The sequence below is a fragment of the Peromyscus eremicus genome, chromosome 6 (assembly GCF_949786415.1).
Source record: "Peromyscus eremicus chromosome 6, PerEre_H2_v1, whole genome shotgun sequence".
Classification (NCBI taxonomy): domain Eukaryota; kingdom Metazoa; phylum Chordata; class Mammalia; order Rodentia; family Cricetidae; genus Peromyscus; species Peromyscus eremicus.
The window spans coordinates 107207008-107227866 of record NC_081421.1 but is presented as its reverse complement, the minus strand read 5'-3'; the positions used below and the strand labels follow the sequence as shown (position 1 = coordinate 107227866).

The window sequence follows — 20859 nt, the reverse complement described above, 5'->3', positions numbered from 1 at the left end:
TCAAAATCGGTGTATGAAGAAAATTAATTTCAGTTTTTCTGAGAAGGTATGGAGGGGAGGACACAGCCTGAGGGGGACTTTATAGTCTCTAGGCTCAACCATATTGCTTCAAAGGATATTTGCCTTTTAAAAGATTAAATAGCTTTTCATTGGACATATACTACCCAGCATCCCCCTTTACCTACTGATGGACACTTAGATTAGTATGATATTTTCTTTTTTTTTCCCCTTTAGAATACAGATTTATTGGCTATTACTGAATCCTGGGGGCCTTTTTATTGTCCCAGGTTGTCTCCTCATCCCTAGGGTTTGCATCCTCATCTAAGAGTATAAGCCACTTTTCACAGGATCCGATAGGCACCCACAGTGCTGTCAAAGAGTTGAGTGTTGGGGAAGTGTCCAGCTTTGTCCAAAAGGAAGTAGAAGCGTCGGCCTTTGATCTTCAGAGGCAATATGGCAGGAACTTCAGCTCTGTTTGCAATGCAGGAAACCTGGTTCAAAGGAAGTGTGAAACGGGTTCCCAAGCCAAAGGAGGCACAAGCGGTAAGCCCTCCTGCAAGGAGCATGACTGAATGCACAGACTGGAGAGAGTAGAGAAGCACCAAGGACCAAGGCTCCCATCGTGCCACAACCAACAGCTGCCGCTTAGCGCCAGAGTGCGAAGCGCAGGTCCCCGTAGCCCTGGTTTGGAGCCTCTGCAGGAACCCAGATAAGAGGTCGGGACAAGGCTGCAACAACCAGGGAGGTCCAGAAGATAACCTGGCCAGAGCAAAACAGTCCAAGGATGGCTAAGAAGCAGCCCCGTTCATGCTGGAAGAGCAGTACATCCTGTGGGGCCCCATTTTACAAAGGCTGGTACACAGGGTGGGACTGCAGTACAACAACAGCCTGCTGACCCACCGCCGCCAGGGTGCCACCATGGCGGGACCTAGAATTATATTTTCACTATAATAAGCCAGTAAGAGAAAGACAGTTACTGAATGATGATAATTGCTTGCAGAAGCTCATCAATTCTTAGAAGTAGAGTAGAAGTGTGGTCACCAACGGCTTGAGGGGCTGGAGAATGTTAGTCAAAGTTTATAAACATTCAGTAAGACAGAAGAATAATCCAAGAGGTCTGTTGTGGAGTGTAACTGCAGTTAATAATATTATATATACTTGAAAATTGTTAAGACAGTAGACTTTAAGTGTTCTTCTCACAAAAGCAAACAGTAAGTAGATGAGTTAATACATATTACCTTGTGGTAGCCATCTCACAATGTAAAAACATATTGAAATGTCATGTTGCATACCACAGATATGTAATTTTACTCGTTAATTTAAAATAGTTGGAAGAATGATTACAGAGCTTGAAACAAAATTCCTCCTTGGGACAACACTTTGGGCTGTCAGGTGAACTAGTTTAACTCTGAGCTCTTCACACTCTGAAACCACCATATCCCGAACAAAATATACCGTGAAGAAAAAAAAATCTTGGATCTCACACCTAATATTCTCCTGAATTAAAACTGAAGTTATGGCCCTAGACCAAGGAACAGAGAAAAATAAGCAAGAGGAGCCCAAGTCTGGCTCTGAGCAGTGGAGAAGTGAGGGCCTGTACCTTGCTTCCATGCAGTCCCAGACAGTAGCATCTCTTGGAGAAAAACATCTTTGAGTCCTATTCTGGGGGTTTCCATAAATATGGAGCAAAGCCACAAGCTAAACATGCACACAAGGGAATAAAGGGACAGGGAAGCGAGGCACAGAGCTTTTTCTTTGTCTCTGATGGTTAGTTATCTTAGCAGAGATGACGCTCACCACTCAAACCATGTTCACCTTCTTTTTCTGCACAAACCTGTCACCCTCCAGTAGTTAGTGATGGCCACATGCTATCCATGAGACCTTTCTGTAGGTTCTTCTCCATGTTCTTTCTTTCCCTTGGCGTACAATGGTATCAATAACCAGGTGGTGTTACAAGTCATCAAATGTAGATACCAGAGCTTTCACTTCACTTACCTGCTTGCCAAATCCAACACAGTTCCAGGGATAGACCTGATTGCAGGGACATTGGAGTTTCACTCACTCGGGGTTTCCTCTGCTTCTCACACTTGCTAAGTTATTTTGTAGCTCAAACAGGCAGGATTTACAAATCCTCTTATGCAGGAATTCTTCGTTGATGTTGGGATATGACCCATGTGCATGGTTCATCATTCCCTAGAGAACTGAACGATGCCTATCCTTCCTACCCTACCATTATCGGTCCAAGAATCCTTCAAGAGTGTAATGAAGTTTATGCCATGACCTGAACATTTGTCTTGGTGGAAACTGGAAGTATCTCCATTCAGGACAATGTGAATATATTTTAAATGAAGAAAAACAAGCTTGGATTCTATTTGTCATAGTTCTGGCAAAGATTGCTACTTACCACTAACCTACCCCATCTTCTTGAATACACACTTAGTTGTAACTTTCAACCATCCCTTCCTTGTATCCATGTGACTATGTTTCCATTTACCTATGAGAAGACAAGCCAAGCTTGCCAACCTCCAGTCAGGCTGATGATACCTTCCATGTATGCTTGCTTATGTTTTTTCCCCCTACTGATTAACTGAGACATCAGGGTGATTTGGATACTGTTTGTTGATAGTGACAAAGCTTCCTTCCACTGTTAAAACTTTGAAATATGAACCAATGGCTGAGGGGTCACCAACTGGATCAGGCCCTCTGAGTGGGTGAGACAGTTGATTGGCCTGATCTGTTTGGGAGGCATCCAGGCAGTGGGACCGAGTCCTGTGCTTATTGCATGAGTCAGCTGTTTGAAACCCTGGGGCCTATGCAGGGTCCCTTGGCTCTGCCTGGGAGGAGGGGACTGGACCTACCTGGACTGAGTCTACCAGGTTGATCTCAGTCTGTGGGGAAGGCTTTGCCCTGGAGGAGATGGGAATGGGAGGCGGGCTGGGGGGAAGGTGAGGGAGGCAGGAGGGGGGAGAACAAGGGAATCTGTGGCTGATATGTAGAACTGAATTGTATTGCAAAATAAAAATTAAAAAAAAAGAAAAAAAAGAAAAAAAGGAAAAAAAACTTTGAATACAAACTTGTTATCTAAGCTTCTATATATCATGTTTTCATGGAGCCTAGGTCTCAGACATGTTTGGCTTAGATCACAGTTTCTAATATCAATGCCTTGCATTTGGATATCACTCGTGTGTTGAATTAATTCTTTTTAAACCTAATTTCTACCATGGCACTTGGAGATAGTTATGAGTTTGCACCTACACTGTGGTATTTTACAACCTGTCAGAAATAATGCAATACCAACTACTTAACATTATCTAATATGTTGTACATTTTAATCTGGTAAAAACAAATGCTTGTTACTGGTTATAACATGCATGCTCTTATTTGAGATCTTTTATGCTTGTATTATATTTTGACTTTCTGAATGTAAACTGTTAGAATTTTAGATTCTTAAGTACCCTCAACTCAACTTCTCTCTACAAACCTCTGCACCAGGAAGCAGAAGGACTGAAGATAAAACCCAAATTCAAACACGTCTTCAAAATTTCCTTTTACTCATAAGCAAAGTGTTAGGAAGAGAAAGGCAGGCAGAACTTGGCAGCTATGGTGAAACAGTTAGGGCAAGTAGCTTTTAAAAGACTAAAGTTTCTGACAGGAGACAGATTATGAAATCCAAACCACTCTGTGGGTGAGGGAAACCCATGAACAGAGCAGTTGCCATGATCATGGATAGGGGAGGATCACGGGTAGTTTCTAGTGATCATGCAGCTCCCTCAAGTTTGCAAATACCAGCTTCATGCTGGCAGGAAGTTTCTCCCACTGCTAGTGGCCAAGTGTGTCTTGGTCACTAATTATAACACTCAGACAACTTCACAGAGCTGTGGTTTTGTAAGAAATTCTCCCATTTCTTGGAAAACAAATGACTTATTTCTCTAGAAGTAGATGTAAAAGTTCTTGGGGGATCTTCATTCTTCTGTTTGGTTTCTTGTGACTTAACTTTGTGTTTAAATTAGAGCTTAGGTTTATTGTAGAAATATTACAAGGCATGATGAGTTGAATGTTATCAGAAAAGGCAAGTTCTGAGAGTAGTCATATATATAAAAGTAACATATATATGAAAAGCAATGTAACACTCAAAGGCATTGAGCCATCATGAATGTGACAAAGGCCATTTCATTGCTCATACAGTTTAATCCTTGCTGTTAAGAAATATTGAAGACTAGATACCATGATGTATTTTTCAGTGTAGATCTGATCTTTATTTTTTAATTAATAATACATGGCAGAAATATCTGAGAGCTGATCTATTATTTATATTATCTCTTTCAAAGAGCTATTCATGCATTATATATCCAGACAGAAAACTCATCTTATTTTATATTTGAAGTTACTTTTTCAATAGATAATACACTAAAGATACTATCATGTAAGGAAAATAGTTGTGCTCGAATCCACAGTTCTGCAGTCCTGTGTACTCTGCATGCTGAAAATGGACAGCAGTTTAGCAGTACAAAATTCACTTTTATAGACATCTATTGTTGAAAGTTCTTGGTAAAACATAAGAGAGTGTCCCATGTGTCCATTTAGAGCTAGAAACAAAGACTAAATCTAGAGAAATTGAAAATGGGTTTTAAAAACTAATATCCCTAAGTTATTCATGCCATTTTCCAGTGAAGACTAACATAATTTCCTAAATATTATGTGTTTGTAAACAATATTCAATCAAGACATTCTATGCCAAGTCAATTCGAATCACGTTTTTCAGCACTAAAAATCTAAAGTAACTCACTCAATTGTGTCGACACAGAGAGCAAGCATCTGCTGGGCCCTTTAATAACTTACAGTTTTCTCTTGAACAACAAACATTTAGTGCCAATATCAATTTCTTAATGAAACTCCTCATTAGGAATGGTTATTTAAATCTGGAACAAGTATACCTGAATTGCATGGGCAATGAGTGGGGAAGGGATGCTGAGAGACAGATGAATAATTCAAGCAGACACCAATCTTTATATGACTGGAATGAACTAATCCCCCTCTTTCCACTTAATTTATAAGTCTATCTTGGATAAGTTACTCTCCCAGGTACCCAAGGTTAAACTTTGTATTTTACAATTAAAAGCTAGTGAAAATAATTTGAGCTGAAATTTTATGGGATATCGTGTTTCAACAATGCTTATAAGGACAGAGTGCTTAGATAATTATCTTAGCTTTTGTAGGAAAAGAGCATCATATGTTCGGGCAATAATTTATTTTTAGGATGCTTCCACTCTTCCTTGATTAAGAAATATGAATCTGCCTATTTCTGCTATCTCTGATATGGTTAAAAGTTTTAAAGATGAATAATAAGAATCAAACTGAACCCAAAAGATCCTTTGATTTTAAGAAGGTATCAGAAAAAAAGATTGTCTTTTATAATTATTGCAGTAATTTTAAAGTCTGTTGAATCAGCCAACCTCTTACTGTTCCTTACAGCATTTAGAAGAAGCATTCCTTGCATTGAGATACATCTACTGAATGTCTTCTTTAGCCCTGACTCTACAAACACCTTGCATCAAATTCAAAGTGCAAGCTGTCAGTTAGTGATCTAGATATTTCTAATCAAATACAAGAGGGATAAAGTGACATGCTACATAACAGTACATCCAGTGATTAACCACATATATGATAATGGTCTCATGAGATCCTGATGAAGTTGAAATGTTCTTAGTACCTAGAGACATTGCCATGTCCTACTCTGATGTACTTCTTTGGTGGTTTGAATGAGAATGGCTCCCATAGGCTCATGTATTTGAGTGTGTGGTCTCCAGTTGGTGGACCAATTTGGGAAAAATTTGGAGGTGTGGCCTTGTTGGAGGAGGTGTGTCACTGTGGGTGTGTGGCTTAGAGGTTTCAAAATTCCACACCATCCTCAATGGGTTCACTCTTTCTCATGCTTGTGAATCAGATGTGAGCTCTCAGCTACTGCTCCAGCACCATGCCTGCATATCTGCTGCCATGTTTACTGCTGTGATGGTCACAGACTCTAATCCTCTAGAATGGTGAGCCCCCAAAATGCAATGCTTTCATTGATAAGTGTCCTTGGTCATGATAGTAGAAAAATAACTAAGTCAACTACTGAAATGTTTGGGGTGATACAAGAGCAAACACACCTACTGTGATGTCATCATTTGGTTGTACACAGTACCCCATAGTGCAGTGACAATAAATTATCCTGTATTGGTTTATGTGTTTTCTATGTTATAATCATTTTAGAGTGTACTTCTGATTATTAAAATTGTTCTTCAGGAGCCATTCAGAGGCACTGCTATCATAGGGATGGCAGCTCCTGAAGAAACGTGTGGAAGACGGAGCTACTCATGGTCCCAACTGAGTAGACTGAGGGTCAGGCATGTGCTTATGCCTTAGTTTGTCACACACAAAATAATCATTAAAGGGTAGGAGAAAATTAAGAACAGAAAAAAAAGGATATAAAAATATTATCTCTAAAGTAGTAGCATGTGTGTGTTTGATGATGCGTTGTCATGAAAGAGTCAAAATTAAGAACTTCTAAAAAATTTTCTAATGTAAAAAAGCTACAGTAAGATGCTGTTAGCTTCTTATTTATAGAATTCTTTCAAGTTCATTGTAGCCCAAGTGCAACATGGTGTTTATAAATTGTACAACAATATAAGGTAGTGTCCTTGTTTTACCCTGTCTATTCTCACCCACTGACCCACACAGAGAGGATTCCTTTCTCACAAACTCCACTCATATTAGGTGCTATATAGGCATGCTACCCACCCCCCTGAAATATACACATACCTCAGCTAATGTATTTTTCAATTTTTGAAGTAATTTTAATTAACAGGAAGTTTTACAAAATAAGAGTGATGCCATGTACCTTTGGCACAACTTCTCCCAATTTTAGCATCCTGCAAAGCTATAGGGTAGCATAACTTACAAAACCAAGATCAAGAGCAATTCATCACCACCAGGATCCCCCATGCTCAACTCTCACAGCCACACCTCCTTCCCTTCCTCCCTCTTCCTCTGCCCACTTCCTTAACCTCTCCCACCTCATCTGCCTTCTTGAACCATAGTAGCCACTGGTCAGTTATGTTAATTATGTCTTTTTAAGAACACTGTCTAACTAGAATCACAGAACATACAACATTCTGGGGATGTTTGTTTTTACCATGAGAATTTATTGGAAACTCTTCCAAGTCGTTGCTTGTCCAAATAACTTTTCCCTTTTTATTCCTGAATAATACTTTTGCTATGGTGCCATTATACTTTGATTAAGCACTTAGCCACTGATTATAAGCAGGGCTTATGAGCATTTCTAGGCTTGTGGGGAGCAAATGACATACCCATTACCCTTTCCTTTGTGTTTGCTCTGAGTTTATTTTGCTTTTGACTTTCTAGGTTGTTGAGGTGGTAGCTTAGACTACAGAATTAAGATTTTCCTCTTTTTCCACAGGGACAAATAGCCAAACAAATGGAAACACATGAACTATGAACCAATGGCTGAGGGGCCCCCAACTGGATCAGGCCCTCTGAATGGGTGAGATAGTCGATTGGCTTGATCTGTTTGGGAGGCATCCAGGCAGTGGGACCGGGGCCTGTGCTCATTGCATGAGTTGGCTATTTGAAACCTGGAGCTTATACAGGGTTGCTTGGCTCGGCCTGGGAGGAGGGGACTGGACCTGCCTGGACTGAGTCTACCAGGTTGATCTCAGTCTTCGGGGGAGGCTTTGCCCTGGATGAGGTGGGAATAGGGGGTAGGCTGGGGGGAAGGTGAGGGGGGCGGGAGGGGGGAGAACAAAGGAATCTGTGGCTGATATGTAGAACTGAATTGTATTGTAAAATAAAAAAAAAGATCAATATTTTGAAATCTGAAAAAAAAAATTTCCTCTTTTTCTAACACATGTTTCTAATGCTACACATTTTCCTCCTTTGTACTATATTTTCACTGTATTTTTTTCTACATGAGGGCATACAGATACATGAACACCATTCTGTTGAAGTAGGCATGCTTGGTACCATGTGTGGAGATTTGTCTGCTAAGAACAGTGGGCTATGTATGTGGCCCAAGAGTTTCATGGACTCTACAGTGTAGAGTCTATACCATCTCCCTCTGTGGTAGTTCACTCTGATCTTCTCGAAATGACAAAATCACTCCACAACACAATTTTGAGAACACATATTTATCATTAAGCAACATAAAAGTATAGTTTTATTATTTTGTGTCATGATGGGCCAGTTGATAATTACTCCAACACAGAGAAGAGGCTTCAAATCATACTTAGCAAAACATAAAAATTTTCAAAACTGCAGTTTGTATTTCCTTTAATTTTTCATTTCCTCACATGGATCAGGCAGTAACATTCTCTGATGTTTTCTAAAGAAAAAAATAACTTGCAATGTTTAAAACGCCATTATGCTTGACATTTATGACAGTTTTTCCACAGGAAGACTGTAGCATGTATTTAATGTATTCAGTCACAATGTGACTTCTCATCTGCTAGTGATGTAATATGTGCCCCCCCCGCCCCAAGACAGGAGCTATCAAAAAGCACAGAGATGAGCAGAAATCTCTGTGGTACCTTAAAAAGGTACTGCTAGAGTTTGGGTGTGTGCCTGGGTAAACTGTGACACATGATCATACATTTATATATATATATATAAATATATATCATACATTTGATATATATAATACATTTGATATATATATATACACATATATAATATACATATATGTTACATTTGACTTGTGTGTGTATATAGGTGTATATATATATATATATATATATATATATATATATATATATATAATAGTAGACTATTTCAAATACTTTTTTTTTTAAGTTCCAAGTTGTCCCACCTTCTAGTACACTGATGGAGGAAACAGAAATCAAGAGGAGGCAACTCTCTGAACCTCACTGAGACATCTGCTTGGTTGTTTGCATATTTTACATATTGTTACTTTACTTCTCCTTTCCCATGAAAGAAATCTGATTCTGTAGACTAGCTTAATTTTTCTTCTAAATCCCACCAACCTAACTGCCTTCTCTGAGATCATGTACCAATATTCATCAATGAATGTGTCCTTCACATTGGTGATATTGCTTGACAAATAATTTTCTAATATATTCATACTACCATTGGCACAGTCTTTACAAACATTCCATCTCCTCAAGGGTGATTTATGTTCTATATCTATTTTCATCCCCTATGCCAGTAATCTATCAATTTTACAAGATGTTTTTTTCTGGGTGGGAACTTCTGAGTTTGGAGAAGTTTCTGTTCTGTAATTTTGTTTTTACTTCACTGACTTCTGCTATCACCATTTTTTCTTCATTTCCTGCATATTTGTGTATTATTTTCATCCCACTTCTTAAGGTGGATGCTTTATGGCTGAATCACTTTCATTTTATTCTAGTAAAGTTTTTATCATTCCATATCATCTTCTTTCTATTCTGTCTGTATGTACAGCTCACAAACATATTTTATTGTCATCAAATATTAATTAATCTTTCATCTCTTACCTTCATTGATATGTCAAAAGACTTAAATTTGTTGTTTTATGCTTTGCCATATATTGAAAAACACTGTTTTTCTTTAGACTATCACTTGGTAGTCAATTTCTATTTGATTCTTCTGAAAATTATATAGTACTGTAAGTTTATATAACACTTTTATGAATATAGGTTATACTGTTATTGGACCATTAACAAAGGTGAAAATTCCATGTCCCTTCTTTTCTTTCCTTTTCTTCTCTGGTCTAAAAACTGTCTATTATATTATTTTTCTTCTTTGTAATAGCTCTATTATTAAATTTACAACTTTAAGTGAACAGTCAGTAATCTCACTTGATGCCTTGGCCCATAAATCAAGAAATTTTGCCAGCTGATACACATCTGCAATGACACTGTTCAGCCATATAATGATGCTGCTATTGCCCTGACCACATCTGCTGCACCCTTCTTGTTTACCTGCATCTCCACAGCAAGCACATGGTACTCTTGGCCCCAAGGCTGTTTTTCTGATCTGTTGGCCAAGAGCAGCTGCCAGCTATGCTGGGAAACTAGTCCCTAGTCAATGCTCCCAAATGGGTAGTGGATAAGCTGCTCTTCTAGCCCTTTCGAAAGATGATCTAATACTTGTTCTTCACTCTCCCAAAACAGTCCAGATGGATTGAACCCCAGGTGCCTACCAAGTAGTAACATACCTTTAGTGAAAACTTCCTTTACTTCTTTCAGTTCTGTTTTTTCCAGCATTTACTGAGATTAGCCCTGTGCAAAAAGTGGCAGTTCTCAGTAAAGCTCATCCATACTACCTGGAGCCTATTGAAGGAAAAATGATAACAGCATTAAATTACCAATTAGGTTCTGTTCTAGAAAGTCCTCCATGTAGCATCTAGGTATTCTGATTTGGCCTACAGTACTCAACCTACTACTGGGTGCTGAGAGTGAAAGTACCATTTCTGAATCTACTGTGTCACTGTCCCTCAAGAATTTAGCTAATACCAATGTAAGAGGTAAAGTAGGCACGAGACTCTCTCATTAAACAGAAATTATATATTTGAGATAAAATATATACAGCATTCCAGGGATTTATCCTGTTTCCTAGACTAGTGTCTGTACCCCGTAGAGTTCCCGAGCAAATGCTGCAGGGGATACAGGGCCTTTCAATACGTTATTAACAAGCCTGTCTTGAGGAAGTATACTTGACAGGTTGGTCTATGAGATTGACCAAACTGAAAGACAATGGAATCCACTGGCCAATAGTTCCTATAGCCAAAAGACTGGGTTTTTTGTTTGTTTGTTGTTTGTTTGTTTTTTGTTTTTAATCAAAGCAGTGGCAGAAAATAAATGGAATTTATTCTCTGTATATGGGGACAATGTCTACAGGTACAATTGCATGATGACAAGTTATAATCTTTATCACTCATATGAGATAGGCATAACAAAGACTATTACCAAACAAAATGATTGAAAAGAACAAGAAAACATAACTGGTACCAGAATAATGATTGTCATAATAGTCTGATGGATATATATATATATATATATATATATATATCATATGCAAGACTAGGTATATGACCTTCTAGAAGAAGTAGAAGCCAAAGATGCAGTACCACATGACACTTTAACCACACAATGAAAGGAAGAAGGTGAACTGAGTCAGACTTTTATGGCTTAGCTCTAATGTACAGCTGGAAAATACCACATACAACTAATGCCATATAGCCAGGGCTTTAAATGGCATTTCAGAGTGGTGGATGCATGCTAAACCTTTAACCTAGAATCTTGGTCGACTGCATTGCAATGTCCATTATATTGGTAAATTCTTGCATACTGTCTAAGCTTTGTGAAAGCAGATTCTGGGAGCAAGGAAAGCTTTCTTGCCCCAGACTCCAGTAGTTTATTTCCACAGTCCTCCAAGACCCATTGCCAATGATGAGCTGTGCCCCCTAGTTCGGTAACCAGAAGAGGTAAGAATCATAAAACACCCCAAGATGTATAATACTGTTTTCTCACGAACAGCTAAATGTAAACTGTTTTTGACCAAGGTTACTCTTGTCTATTCTATAATAAAGGTGACTTCAGTAGGGAAGAGAAGGTGAAAGCTCACCTGAGAAGAGGATGCAATGTCTGATACTCATCATGGGAACTCCAATATGACATTTTCAAAGGGGATTCCCTAGTAATTTTTGTTGGATGAGTTCAAGTGCCCCACTGGATCATATTTTTATCATTCTTGCTCTTTAGTTTGAAAACATCACCTGAGGGAATGTTCTGTTCTTCCTAAGGCTCTAAATCAGGAACCCCTGCTGGCTGCCCCAGCAGGGATATATATATATATATATATATATATATATATATATATATATATATATATATATATATATATATATTCATTTCTATTGGGTGTTTATAAGCCCAGGACTTGATGATGTCACCTTTTGATTGCTCTCTCAATTAGGTTGCTGGAGTATCTCTGTTGGATGATGATGCTTTGCTATCTGTTGCTTCTATTTACTATTTATTCTTGGACTTTTGCTTGCTATATATTTGACAAAATCATTCACTCAAAATTGAAAGCTAGCCATCATTGATCATTGTCTGTACAGAACACATGTGCACTCCAGAGCCACTCTCTTGGCTGTTAAGAAGTTTTGCTGCTGGATCATCTAGATATTATTTAATCAAAACAAGGAATACCTTTCATTGTGAAGTCCACTCAACAATAGGCTGAGCCCTATAGTAGTAAATAAACAAACCCACATTACCCCTCAGCCGGCAGAAAATGATGGCAGCTGAAATAACTATAATGGGAACTACTGTAGAGCACTCTAAACACTCAGCAGAAAAGAATGGGGTCAACAAGTCATTTGTGTCTGAATATCAGTGATGAAAGACCAGGTCCTGTCTATCTATAAGCCCTATTACCCACATTTACTATCCTCATTTTTTCCCTTTATTCCCTCTGAAACCAAAAGGAAAGTTAACAATTTTTTGTGTCTACTCTTCAGTACAGTCAATCACAGTTAATCTAGAATTTATAATGCTTGAAAGGACCTCTCAGCAGTGGCTCCACATCATTAGAAAGAACCTATGGTCACAGAGACAAAGGCATCCCTTACCAGAGGTGCTGGAGAGACTGAATCTGTGCGAGCAGTGACAGGACCCATCAGGGTTGTCAGTCATATTAACCACTCAGTGGGGCTGCATATTCATGATGTAATATGTGGGTATACACACTAAGCGAGTGGGAACCCAGTAAATCGTTGCTTGCATGCAGGGCTAAACAGCCAGAAAGTGTAGAACATCTAGGAAACCTGTGTACGTAGACTGCTGTGGGATGTTCTGTATGGCAAATGTGTTGCTAATTAGTCAATAAATAAAACACCGATTGGCCATTGGCTAGGCAGGAAGTGTAGGCGGGACAAGGAGGAGAATAAAGCTGGGAATTGGAAGGCTGAGTCAGAGAGACACTGCTAGCCGCCACGATGACAAACAACATGTGAAGATGCCGGTAAGCCACGAGCCATGTGGCAAGGTATAGATTTATGGAAATGGATTAATTGAAGCTGTAAGAACAGTTAGCAAGAAGCCTGCCATGGCCATACAGTTTGCAACCAATATAAGTCTCTGTGTTTACTTGGTTGGGTCTGAGCAGCTGTGGGACTGACAGGTGAGAGAGATTTGTCCTGACTGTGGGCCAGGCAGAAAAACTCTAGCTACAGTAGACAAAGAATTCATGAGATTCTGGTAGAAGAGTCATTGCCCACCCCCACTTCCTCTGTGTGTGTGTGTGTGTGTGTGTGTGTGTGTGTGTGTGTGTGTGTATACCCTTTTTCTTCCAGCACCTCTATAGAAGGTATAATAGGACAATGCAACAGTTAATATATTATCAGGGTAGTAGTCAAGGGTAGCTATCTGATGAGGTTTTGATTTTGTTTCTTGAGATACAAATGGTATGGGCTAAGATTCACATTGTCCTGGTATGACCACCTGTCAACCTTATCAGAATCTCATTGCCACCAATGTCTCCAAGATCTGTGATGCCTTTCTTATGAATCCAAATCTAATGACCACTGTCCTGGTTTGTTGTTTGTTTTTTAATCTTTTGGGGAACCTGCCACCCAGCTTCCAAATAAATCACACATGGAGGCTTATTCCTAATTCCAAATGGGCCTTAGTTTGACTTGTTGCTAGCCAGCTTTCCTTAACTTAAATTACCCCATCTATCTTTGGCCTTGGGGCTTTTCCCATTCTCTTACTTTTGTAAATCTTACTCTTACTCCATGGCTTGCTGTGTAGCTAGTTGGTTGACCCCTGATGTCCTCCTCCTTCTCTGGCTCCTATATCTCTCCTCTCCCAGATTTCTCCTCTTATTCATTCTTTCTGACTGCCAGCCCTGCCTATTTCTCAGCCCTGCCTATTTCTCTCCCCTGCCTCACTGTTCAGCTCTTTGTTAGCCCATCAGGTGTTTTAAACAGGCACAGTAACACAGCTTCATGGAGTTAAACAAATGCAATATAAACAAAAGTAACACACCTTAAAATAATATTCTATAATACTGGTTTGCTTTCTGTTGCTGTGATAAACACCATGACCAAATATGACTTGGAGAGGAAAGGGTTTATTCATCATACACTTGCAGGTAAGGATTCATCACTGAGGGAAATTGAGGTAAGAATTAGAGGCAGAAACTGAAGCAAAAACATGGAGGAATGCTGCTTACTGGCTTGTTCCTTTTGGTTTGCTCAGTTTATTTTCTTATACCATTGAGGACACCTTGCCATTCACAAGGGGCTGGGCCCTCCCATATCAATCATTAATCAAGAAAAAGTCCCTATAGACTTGCCCACAGGCCAGTCTGACGGAAGTAATTTCTCAATTGAGATTCCCTCTTGACAGGTGATTCTAGTTTGTGTCAAGTTGAGAAAAACTAACCAACACAACTGCTATGCACTCCACATATTAGCATCTTTTTATGCTAGAACATCAATACAAAGAAAACTTTAAATCCTGCTAAAATTTTATGGAGACCAACACTGTATACATTTCTATGCATATATATTTGTGTATGAAGAGCAACAAGGGCTCTACAGCAAGACTAGTAGTATTTGACTACCGGCCTTCTATCAGTTCATCATGAGCTCCCCTTGGCTACATGTTCATTTGTGAAGCATGTTGACTACAAAATACTTGCTCTCACAAAAGGAAATTTTTTAGAAGTTTGGGGATGCTAGGTGTGTATACACAATCTTGGTGACTAGTGCCTGTCTTGCTTAGTCTGGGTGTCCTGAAAATCTAGCACCCCATGAGACAACAGGCATCTGACTCTATTCTATTGTGCATTCTCATACTCTGGATAGGTGTCCATACCCTACTGTCTGTGGCACACCTAACTAGAGCAGCTATGGTTAATACTGTAGCTGATTCAACCCAGCAACAACCAGACTCATAAAACACCCTGGCGATTGCTCCAGACTAATTCCTAGTTGAACAAGGAGGAGTTTGTCTCAGCTAACCCACCCGATTCTATATCAATAACACTGAGGTTATTAATGGGAACATTTAACACTAAAGTGTGAGGCCACAAAAATGAAAACAGAAACCAGAACAGCCAAGCTCTCTGCACTTGAAAGCCTAAAAATGGCTTCCTTTATTTGACAGTAAAACCTATGTAAGACATTTTAAAAAACTTTTGTCTCTACCTGAAATTATAGCTTTACATTTTTAAAATATTTATACATGCCTGTGTGTGTTAAGTCTTTGGACTATAAAAATAAATGATTCCTTCTTTATTATTTTATTGTTATTCATAGCTACTTTACCTAGTATACCAGACTCACATTGCATTCTCTATTTTCCCACTTCATTCAAGAAAATTGTACCCTTTTACTATGACTTTTAAAGATTTATTTAGTTTTGTTTACCTGAGTGTGCATTTCTATACCACAACACTCTAGGTGCCTGTGGAGGTCAGAAGAGGGTTCAGAATCCCCTGGAACTGAAATGATGGACGGCTTTGAGCCATGTGGGTTTGGAAACTGAATCCAGGTCCTCTGCAAGAGCGGTATGTGCTTTTAACCACTGAGGTATCTTCCTAATTAATTTTTAATTCTTATATAACCTGGATTAAGAACATTTATACAAAAATCATTTCACTTTAGGATCTAATAAATAATGTCTATGATATTCTTGTCTGCAAGAACGTTTCCAATTGCTATCCCTGCCCCCTGCAGGCCTTTGTTGCATTTTAAATTAGACTTGTAAATTAGAGAGCAGCCTAACTTCTCTAGTCTGTCAGTAACCAATTATGTCTTGATTATCCGAACATCTGCTGCATAATAAAATGACCCTGCAGACCTGGAGACATCTCTTTCCTTAAAGGCCTTGCTACTCAAGGACGAGGGCCTGAGTTTGTATTACGGGCACCCATGTAGAAAGCTAGGTATTTCATATGTGCCTATAATGCTAGCACTGGGGAGGCAGAGACAGAAAAATCCCTGTAACTCACTAGACAAGAAGTCTGACTTGAGGAACTCCAGATTCAGTGAAAGACCTTGTATCAAAAAATAAGATGCAGAGCAGTAGAAGACAGCCAACATCAACTTTGCATGCACATGCATAAACACACACACACACACACACACACACACACACACACACACACACACACAGAGAGAGAGAGAGAGAGAGAGAGAGAGACAGAGAGACAGAGAGACAGAGAGACAGAGAGAGACAGAGAGACAGAAACAGAGAGACAGAGAGAGACAGAGAGACAGAGAGAGAAGATCCCAAATCTGTATCTGAGGACAGGGGTTTCTGAACTCCATTCAGAAGATATAGCTTAAACTGTGAAGTTGACACAAGCCTAGAGCCATCTGGGAAGGGAAGAGTTGAGGAATCGCCTCTATAAGATTGGGTTGTGGTGTGTCCATTGGATATTTGCTTAATTGCTAATTGATGTAGGACAGCCCAGCCAACATGAGCAATACCTAGGCAGGTGAGCCTGGGCTCTATAAAGTGGTAACTAGCAGGAGCCTGAAAATGAGCTGGGAAGCAGCATTCCCCTGTGATCCCTGCTTCATTTCCTGCCTTGAGCTCCTGTCCTGGCTTCTCTTGATGATGGACTGTGATGTGGATATGTAAGTCAATTAACTTTCCTCCCCAAAGTTGGTTTTGGTCAGTTTTTATCACAGCAAGAGAAACCAAACTAGGACAGATGTGGTTCTGTTTCTCTGTGTGTGCAGTATGAATGTGCTCTGCCTGTGTGTGTACCTGTGTGTGTGTGTGTGTGTGTGTGTGTGTGTGTGTGTGTGTACAGTATGAATGTGCTCTGCCTGTGTGTGTGTCTGTGTGTGTGTGTGTGTGTGTGCAAGAATGTACATTCATGCATTCTTATGTGTGTATAAGTGTATGTGTAGAAGCTGACACCAGGTGTCTTCTTCAGTTGCTTGCCACATTTTTATTTATTTGTATTCTTTTGGAAGCCAAGGTCTCTTTCACTGAACCTGAAGTGCTCTGATTCAGGTAGGCTGATAAGTCAAAGAGCTCCAGGGTTACAGTCTCTATCCTGCCCAGGGCTGAGATTGCAAACATATGCTACAGTGCCCAGTTTTGCCACAGGTGCTGAGGATGTGGACTTGGGTCCTCCTACTTGCTTTGCAAGCAGTGTAGAGCTGAACCGTCTCCCCAGCACCCAGATGGGTTTTTCACAGCTATGCCCAGTTGAGTGTCTCTTCTGTTCCATATGGTGTCTATTTCTTTAAAACTGAGAATGACTTTATAGGTATGCTCCATTCTTTAGCAGGGATGGAGTGAATAAATGGGAATATAAGGAGTTTTATTGTATGATATTTTGTTTGTGTTCTGACAAAGCTTGCCTGGAGATCAGAGGGCGGAGCTAACCACTAGTTAACCATAGAAGCAAGGCAGTGGTGGCACATACCTTTAATCCTAGCACTTGGGAGGAGGAAGCAGGAAGATCAGGAGTTCAAGGCCACCCTGGGCTACACAAGCTTGAACCAACCTAAAAGAGAAACAGAGCCAAGTGGTAGTGGTGCACACCTTTAATCCCAGCACTAGGGAGGATCATACCTTTGATTCCAGCACACGAGAGACTCCCATCTTAAAATCCCAGCACTAGAGAGGTGGAGACAGGAATAGAAGGTGGGTAGAGACAGGATCTCAGGCCCTCCAATCAGTCTGACAATTCATAGAGGTAAGAAGTTTCTAGTGGCTGGCTTCTCTGCTTCTCTGATCTTTCAGCTTTCACCCTCAATATCTGACTCCAGGTTTTTATTGTTAAGACTAATTAGGGTCGAGCTTCAGAGTCTCTTAATTCATGTGGCCTGTCCAGATGGTTGCACCTCTGTAAGTAGCAGTAAGTCCAGGTTCCAAGGGAGAATTATAGGAGAAAAACTTAATATTCAAGTCTTTGTCAAAGTTCTACTCTGTGTGGTGCTTCTGTGCATCCCAGTGTTTAAACTTAGCCACAGATGCATCTTCCTTGGTATAAAGCACTGTGGTCTAAAAGTCCTCTGTACTCTACCTTCCTCTACAACCCAACATACAACAATTATATATGTGCAGGATCATTTAACTACACAGATCTGTGAGGGGCACCATGCTATGTTCATAGAAGTTCTGAAATTTGCCATGACAGATATTTTGAGTTCTGCTTCTCCTGACATGTAAAAGAAAATCGACTCTCCTATCCAAGGAAATCCAGTTTTTCTTTTTTTTTGTTTTTTTGTTTGTTTGTTTGTTTGTTTGTTTTGTTTTTCGAGACAGGGTTTCTCTGTGTAGCTTTGCGCCTTTCCTGGAACTCACTTGGTAGTCCAGGCTGGCCTCGAAATCACAGAGATCCGCCCGGCTCTGCCTCCTGAGTGCTGGGATTAAAGGCGTGCGCCACCACCACCCGGCCCAGTTTTTCTTAATGACTGTCCTTAATACTTAATCTGAACTCAAAATGCCCAGGCATTTCGGTCTATAAGCCTTGGTAAAGGGCTACAGGACAATTTGGATAAAGGTCTAAAGGAGTCCTGACCATGCACACCTGATGTGGCAAAGCTGCTTCTGTCTGCTGGGGATCTTCTGAAGTTTGGTGGATCCAGATCTTGAAAATAGCTGAAGTTTAAACATGATTTCCACATAGTGTAGTAGGAGCATATGCAGACTGAACTGTTCCTCTGTTAGCTGTCTAGCTTGTACCACGGACTGTGTGTTCATTTACTATTCTCCATAGCTACCTCTAATGATACCTCCTTCCCTATCATACCAACCTTGGTGCTAGTTGCAACTATCCCCATTTTGTTTTGTTTGGCTTAAGCTTGGGGTTGATTCCTTTGGGATCTCATTCCCTTTCATGTCTGGAATCCTTGTTATGACAAGCCTTGGCTTGTAGATTACCCAAGCTTCTAAATTTTGATTGTCTTCTCACTATTATATGCTTTATCATACCGATAAGCTGAGCATTTTCTTGGCTTCCTGAAGTAATATGTTTTTTGAAATTCTCTCTTGCATTCAAAGAGATTTAACTTGGTAGGCCTCACTGCAGCTAATAATATGCCTTGAGATCATTTCATACTACTGTTTAACCTGCTATCCTACTGTGGTAGCTAGTTTTATGTCAACTTGACACAAGCTATAGTCAGGTGATGGGGGAAACCTCAACTGAGACAATGCCTCAATAGAGCAAGCCTGCAGAGCGATTTCTTCAGGGATTGACGTGGAAGGGCTCAGCCCATTGTTGATGGTACCATCCCTAGGCTGGTGCTCCTGGGTTCTGTAAGGGAACTGGCGAACAAGCCAGTGAGCCGCACTCCTCTGTGCCCTTTGCGTCAGCTCCTGCCTCCAGAATTCTGCCCTACTTGAGTTCCTGTCCTGACTTCACTCAGTAATGAACTATGATGTGGAATTGTAAGCCAAATGAACCATTTCCTTCCCAACTTGCTCTTCAGCCTTAGTTTTTTTTCATAACAATACTTATCCTAACTAAGACATCTACTGTGTACTCAGCCTATTGAAGTTAAACCTGCCTTAAGAGAAAAATGTAACCAATCTTATGTGCCTTGAGTTTCCCATGTATCTTTTACAACCTAAGCCAATGCATAACTTTAACTTTAACCTTAAGTTATGTCCTCTCTCATGCCCTTAACCCAGAATTATGTGTGTATGTGTGTGTTGTGGTAATTGTTGTATTTTAAAAATAGCAGGAAGGAGTCACACCATATAACAGGACCCTCGTGGGAGGTTTATGCAAGAGAGCGGAGACCAGTCCCTAGGGATGAGAGTGAAGGAAGAGAAATAGATGGGAGGTGGTCAAGGCCTGCCTTTGCTGTGGATATCGCTCTATATAAATAAAGCACTGGTGACCAGGCAGGAAGTATAGGCGGGACAAGGAGAGAGGAGAATTGAGGAAGGAGGAAGGAAAGAGAGACCTGCTGGAGCCACCGCCAAGACAAGGAAGATGTAAAGTACCGGTAAGCCATGAGCCATGTGGCAAAGTAAAGATTAATAGAAATGGGCTGAATATAAGAGTGAGAGCTAGACAATGATAGGCCTGAGCTAGTGGCCAAGCAGTTTAAATAATGTAAGAGTCTGTATGTTTATTTTATCAGTGGGCTCTGGGACTGGCAGGACTTGGCGATGGGAGCTGGAGAAAAATTCTCCAGCTACAAATGGCGCCCAATGGCTCGAGTTTCCACCTTAAACCTAACAATATTTAATAACCAATTCTAAACAGAGCCAAAACCAGGTTCCTGCTTCATGTCTCATATGGGCAGCTAGACACCGCAAAACGCGGGTTTGAGCTACTGGCGGGTTCCTGGCCTGTGCACTTGACCTGCAGTATGGCGGGAATGAGACGTGTGCCAGCGGCACATTACGCTGTCTGGTAGATTTAGTCTTTACTAGTATTTAAAACAAAAAAAGAGAGAGAGAGAGAGGTTTCTGGGCTACACGCTGCTTTGATAAAAGCATAGAACCACTATTTCTGAGACTTGATGGCTCCCAGAGCTGGCAAAGGGCTATGTTGGGAAGCTAAAGTGGGTGGAGCCAGCAGCCACAGCACCCTTTCAGGCTTAGAAGGCTGCAGTTTAAAGCAACAGGTTCACAATAAGATTGATTCAGATAAAATAGTTTCCAATGTATGTAAAAATGTACGTAGGCTTCAAAAAGAGATAAAAAGGAATATATACAGTTATATAAACAAATAGTTTTTAAAAGTAAAGTCTTTAAAGAAACAATAAAGGTAATAAGGCATGTAAAGATGGCTACCACACAGAGAATCTGGATTATGTTGTCTTTGATATTCGTAACTGAAAAGAAAACATTTGATTGTAAAAGCTGT

At 40.1% G+C, this 20859-nt stretch overlaps 1 pseudogene; it reads right to left on the bottom strand.

The window, feature by feature from the left end:
- Positions 1-341: 341 nt before the first annotated feature.
- LOC131913876 (transmembrane protein 223-like) lies at positions 342-6984 on the bottom strand (annotated as a pseudogene).
- Positions 6985-20859: the final 13875 nt, after the last annotated feature.